Source organism: Ceratotherium simum, chromosome 5 (assembly GCF_057802395.1).
Source record: "Ceratotherium simum simum isolate JZ-2026a chromosome 5, ASM5780239v1, whole genome shotgun sequence".
NCBI lineage: Eukaryota > Metazoa > Chordata > Mammalia > Perissodactyla > Rhinocerotidae > Ceratotherium > Ceratotherium simum.
Genome location: NC_141904.1, coordinates 86,877,383 through 86,883,809, shown reverse-complemented (window position 1 = coordinate 86,883,809; position 6,427 = coordinate 86,877,383). Strand labels below are relative to the sequence as shown.

General features: G+C 47.0%; 1 pseudogene across 1 annotated transcript in view; it reads right to left on the bottom strand.

The window, feature by feature from the left end:
- LOC101395223 (coiled-coil domain-containing protein 174-like) overlaps positions 1-5,247 on the bottom strand; it is an 18,780-nt pseudogene extending 13,533 nt beyond the window's left edge. Inside the window, exons 1-4 of the transcript XR_015552342.1 lie at positions 5,222-5,247; positions 2,697-2,906; positions 2,373-2,521; positions 1,527-1,609 (exon numbers count right to left, since the gene is read on the bottom strand). The product of XR_015552342.1 is annotated as a coiled-coil domain-containing protein 174-like (transcript). The remainder of the gene's footprint in view (positions 1-1,526; positions 1,610-2,372; positions 2,522-2,696; positions 2,907-5,221) is intronic.
- Between the last annotated feature and the right edge of the window lie 1,180 nt (positions 5,248-6,427).

Sequence of the window (6,427 nt, the reverse complement as noted above, 5' to 3'; positions counted from 1 at the left end):
AGGGATATGTTTGACTGGAATTAATCTTAGAAAAGTAAACCTGCAATCATCAAAACAACCTCCTTTATCTCTATATTTCAACCAAAATTTGTTGATACAGTAAGCACATGCTAATTCTTATGGAAATGGAAAACTGTGGATCTTCTTTTGAGTCCACGTGATTTTCTTTTTCCCAAATGGTTGTGTGATAGCAAATGATGTTTGTCCCTTCATGTTAGCCTTTTGCAAAATACACATCCAAGGGCTCATCAATTTTTATTGAAAACCCTTTGCTTTACAGATCATCCTTTCTCCACTGAATCATTACACTAGACGCACTTTCCCTTCACTAGTGGGCACTTCATTCTGCCCGCCATAAAGACCTTGAATGGGTGGCTTTCTCATGCAATGGAACTGCTGAAGCTTTCACGCCACTCTCAACAACTTCACAAAATCCTACATACTTTTTCCCATGGTTTGTAATTTCATTATGCAATTTTAGTTGGAAAGCTATATGTGTGTAGCTTATTATTAGATGTTTTAACTCTCTGACCATCATGGGAAGCCTGACATTCAGTGGACAGAGAGAGATGCTGAACAAATGGGGACAGATCATATAGGTGTCTTCCAGATCCTATTTCCTCCCGCCTCCAGAGATTATTTTCTCCAGCTTTGCATCTATCATTCTCTTCATGTTTTTACACTTGCACTGTACTATAACGCACTGCAAGGCCATATATTATTATTTTGCATTCTTTTAAACTTTAAATAGTATCATAACAAATGTATCTTTCTGCTAACTTGGTTTTTTTTTTTTTTGGCTTTAACACCATGTTTTTGAGGATTTTCTGTATTGTTATGTGTGCTTTAGTGCTTGATTCATATTCACTTTTCATTATAATCCATTGTCTAGACTATAATTTATTTATTTTTCTCCTGCTAGGAACATCTAGGTTGTTTACTGGTTATTCCAAACAATTCTGCACAAACATTCTGATACAACTTCTCACACATGTGTGTGAGCTTCTCTAGGGCAGTGTGACTTCCTCAAGTGTGGCCTGTGGATTGGTATGAATTGTCACCAGGCCAGACCAGGTGAGTACAAAATTTGAGAACAAACACTTAGAAAACTTTTCTAGCACTCTGATATTGCTGTGACATCTTTATCGTATTTTTAAAAGGGTTAGTTCTCAACAGATTGGAAATTTTACAAATTGGCCTTTCACCACAGATAATTTGAGAAGCACAACTCTAGGGAATGACCTAGGAGAGAAACTGCTGGGTTGTAAGACACTAGAGCATCTCCCACCTCACCAATGCCACCAAACTGCTCTCCACAGGAACTGCACGAATTTATACACTCGCCTGCAGTGTTTGAGACTTCCTGTTGCTCGGCCTTCACCTCAGCTCTTGGAAACGTCAAACGTTTAAACCGGGGATTTGACCTTTCCACTGTAGTCTTGTTGCTATTGTTTGAACTTGCACATAAGGGCTGAAGCTTGGGTACCCACCCTTCTCCATCTAACACCATAGCCACTTCTCCCAACTGCGCCAGGCAGGCAGCTGAAAGCCATCTCCTTGGCATTGAGCTCATCCACGAAGCGCCTCGTGATGTCCAGAGGGTTGGCGACTACTAAAGAAATCATCGAAGGCAACTCATTTTTTGCCGGCATGAGGCTAATGCTTCCAGAAGAGGATCTCCGCAAACGGGTCAGGAAATAAGGGTGGAGTGAAGGTCTACTCCTAGGGCAAGGAAGCGTGAGGGGGCTCCTAATGGGAGGGTCTCGAGCTCTCAAGACGTGTCAGGTGGCACTTTGCTCTCCACCCCCCTTACTCTGCTCTCTTCCTACTCATAGGCCTGGGTACCGATGCTGTTGGTATTTAAAATAATGTGTCTTCTAGAAGACTGGATTACTCATGCGGCTCTAGGTCCCAGCCTTGGTCTTGGGATGACACCCTCGTTGTGGATATGCCCCAGTTCTCATGACTCTCCCTAGTTTTGGCTCTACTGGGCTCTGTCTTGCTGCCCACCAATCGGCCCTCCCAATTTCCCCTCTCCTCCTGGGTGCTGCCTCTCTCCACCTCTGTATCATTCCACAAACTATCCTTCAGTACCTGACCTCACACTGTTCTCCGCAGCCAACCTTCTAGTCTGGGCTCAGCAAAGTAGGGGGATGGGAGGAAAAAGTGGAGAACAGAGAGGGGTGAGAGGACGATACTTGGGGGCAGTTGTGGGAAGGAGTTCAATTTCTACAGCAGACCCACGGCTGCCACCTATTCCCACTGCATTCTTATATACCTGTCTGGTGCAGGTGTGGTGGACACACATTCATCTAGGCCAGACCCTTCTAGGCCCCCCAAAAATGGAGAAGGATCTGGCGAGCCAGCCTTACCAGACATAGACTTCTCAGTGACCATCACCTTCAGGTTCATAATCTCTGGCAGCAGGTGGATGGACTGCTGCTGGGGCTTGTGTAAGGCCTCATGGGCAAAGGGCACCAGATGGCCATGGGTGGGGGAGTGGGTGGAGAACTTGGCTGGCCTAGTGGATGTGGGCAGCATCGGCAGCAGTGGTACTGGGGGTAGAGACGACCAGACGGGGACCGGCGTGGGGGTCGACTCCACAAGCACCACGGGGGGGCGGGGCTCCACTGCTGATCTCTAGGCCAGGGATGTTGGATGGGGTAGGTACCATAGGGTCAGTGATGAGCTCCTACCAAGTGAACTCGGAGATGTTTCTGATGCCCTTAGGCACGGCAGTGCCTGCCTTCCGGGAAACGATGAGCAGTTTGGACAGGCCCTTAGGCACGGCAGTGCCTGCCTTCCAGGAAACGACGAGCAGTTTGGAGAGGTGGGCCAGCAGCTCAGGGGCCATGGCTGTGTACTGCTGGCCCAGTTCTCGGTTCCTCTTGATGTCGCTCGTGTTGCTAGAGCAGGCACACTGCTAGGTAATACTGTCCATGTCCGACAGGAGGGACTTTCAGCTGTAAAGAGTCAGAGCACCCTGAGAGGTGAATGAGAGCGAAAGTTCTCACCTCAGGTGAAGCCTTAGAGATGGACAGAACAGCAGGTCCTCTCCAGGAAGGATAAGGAAGTAATTGGTCACTCTCCCCACAGTATGGCAGAGGGATGCCCCTCCTCTTCTTTCTTCACAGGGACACCGTCAGATAGACCCACATTAGTGAGTCGCTTTGGGAAGGGCTGGGGGATGAGCTGGTTCAAGAAACGGTTCCAGGGACAGTCACACTAACTGAGTACCTACAGAGGGACCCTGGGGGCCTGGGAGAATGGGAAGGGAGAAAGGTTCCACCACACCTTTCGCAGCTGGAGATCTGTGGGTGGGAGATCTGCTTGTGGTCTGTTAATGAAAACCTCAAAAACAAAAGATGTTTCATTGGCTCTCTCCAGAGGCAGGTGATGTGGAAGCTCCCGGTTGCAGCGATAGGATGGGCGTGGAATTATTCCACATGTATATCCAAGGGCAGACAGGAAAGAATGAGGAGAATGAATTTCCTTAATTCAATGACTAGTATCATTTGCCACATCTCATCAAATCTTAGATTTGATGTAATTGGTTGTTAGATGCACCATTTTGCAAGAAAGAAAATGAATGTAAGGTGTCATTGACTGTAAGATGTATCACAACTTCAGAGATGTTACAAGGGGAAAAATGCATACCTTGAAATCAATAAACTATAATGAATATAGTTTCCCACTTGAACACAATGTCTTGAGGGCCCTGAGTGCTCACCAAGTGGACATATGTGGCTGTGAGGTTAGCAGATCAGCGTACTCGTGTCTGGGTCAGCTATGGTGGTTTTAGCCTGATGTACTTCTCAATTGCACTTTGTTCTTACTTTCTTAATGTATACCAAAAACAGACCACTGGTTGAGGAGAGGAGGGAGTGTGAAGGACGATTTGATGAACACAAACATGGCTAGAAAAATCTGCAAATAGACTTCCAGGGTTTTGTAATCGGATCTGAAAGTTTCATTCATCTGATCAAAATGAACCCCCTAAGGCCACTCTTGAGTAATGTATCAATCTAAAAAACATTTACAGGGCCGGCCCCGTGGCTTAGTGGTTGAGTGCGCGTGCTCCGATGCTGGCGGCTCGGGTTCGGGTCCGGGGTGCTCACCGGCGCACCGCTTCTCTGGCCGTGCTGGGGCCGTGTCCCACGTACAGCGGCTGGAAGGATGTGCAGCTATGACATACGGCTATGACGTACGGCTATCTACTGGGGCTTTGGGGGGAAAAATAAATAAATAAATAAAATCTTAAAATACATTTACAGAAACATAAGGTCACTTCCTGATCTTACACTACACAACGATGCTGATTTATTTCTTTTAACTCCTGAGGGGCTTTGTGAGAACACAAGCCTCTGTAAAAGACACTCAAGGGCTGGCCCTGTGGCTTAGCGGTTGAGTGCTCGCGCTCCACTACTGGCGGCCCGGGTTCGGATCCCGGGCGCACACCGACGCACCGCTTCTCTGGCCATGCTGAGGCCGCGTCCCACATACAGCAACTAGAAGGATGTGCAACTATGACATACAACTATCTACTGGGGCTTTGGGGGAAAAAATAAATAAATAAAATCTTTAAAAAATAAAAATAAAAGACTCTCAAGAATCCAGAACACATGGGAAAGAGGGATCTAAGGGAAGCTTCAAGCAGAGGGGTGGGGGCCCCTCCGACCACCTTCGCATTTCCATGCCGTGTCAGCAGCTGTCCCTGCTGTCTGGCTTAAATGGCCCCAACCCGCACACTTGCTAGTAATGTCGGCCCTGAGAGCAGCAGAGGAAGGACCGCTGGCCAGCGCCTTCGACAATCCTTGTTACCACAGCCTTCCACCCATCAATTCTACCACCTTCCATCCTGACAGCCACTCCCCACCACACCCAAGGCCTCTTCTCCTGCCAGACAGTCCTCATTCTTTCCCTTTCAAACCCCGTCTGTCGGGGCACAAGCGGTTCAGTGCATGTGCTCCACTGTGGCGGCCCAGGGTTCACCAGGTCGGATCCTGGGTGTGCACTGTCGCACCGCTTGTTAAGCCATGCTGTGGCGGCATCCCATATAAAGTAGAGGAAGAAGGGCATGGATGTTAGCCCAGGGCCAGTCTTACTCAGCAAAAAAGAGGAGGATTGGCATTGGATGTTAGCTCAGGGCTGGTCCTCCTCACAAAAATAAATAAAAATTAAAAAATAAAAAGTCTGTCCTCTGGAGCCACTTGATGCACACCCTCGCTGCTCACAGAGCAGGTTCATGGCCGTGATCTAGTGTGACCATCGTGGGGTGAGAAGGCTCTTCTCTCCCCGGTTTCACTGATGAGGGCTCAGAGGCTCTCAGAGAGACAGAGCTCTTGGTCAGGAGTCACCTGTCTGCAGACTCCTGGCACAGAGGCTTTTCCAAACCTGACACTACCTCCCCACAGCCTTCAAGCTGCCCCTGCCCCTCCATCAGCAACCAAGTCTCCAGGGAGCAAGAATCCCACAGAGCAAGCCCTCCTGACAGCCCGCTGGTTTGCAGGTCAAGTGGCTTCCTATGTCTGTTTGCTGACCCCCTGGCATCTCTATTCCTCAGCTATGGAGACTCGAAAAAATAGGTTCATTTTTGAGATGATAAGTCTACAGGACAAAGAAACCACTCAAAATCTTGGCTGCCTGGGCAACCAGCCAGAAGAATCTGATCTTAACAAGCCAGGGCTCAATCCTTGACATGTTAACTGGTTTGAAGAAATTTTCCTGACCCGCCTGCCCCCTAGTTTCTTTCTTTTGAAGTTAATTTTGAAGATATGTCTTACAAACAGATAAAAGGTGATTTTTAGAACAGCTTTTTTGAGATATTCACATATATAATTCTTTTAAATCCTGTCTAAAGTGTACAGTGATCTTTAGTATATTCAAAGTTGTGCAACCAACACCACTAATTTTAGAACATCTTCATCACCCTAAAAAGAAACCCATTAGCGGTCACTCTCCACTCCCTCTCACCCCTAGGCAACCACTCATCTGGTTTCTGTCTCTATAGATTCACCTGTTCTGGATGTTTCATACAAATGGAATCACATAATGTGTGGCTTTTTTTGACTGGCTTCTTTCACTTAGCATAATGTTTTTGAGGTGCATCCATGTTATAGCAGGTATCGGTACTTCATTTTTATAGCAGAATAACATTCCATTACATGGATGTATCACATTTTGTTGATCAATTATTTGGTGGACATTTTGCTTGTTTCCACTTTTTGGCTATTATGAACAGTGCTTCTGTGAACATTTCACGTACAAGTTTTTGTGTGGACAGGTGTTTCATTTCTCTTGGATATGTATCTAGGAGAGGAATTGCTGGGTCATATGGTAACTCAATGTTTAACATTTTGAGGAACTGCCAGGCTGGTTTCCAAAGTGCTGAACCACTTTACATTCCTACCAGCAACGCGTGAGGTTT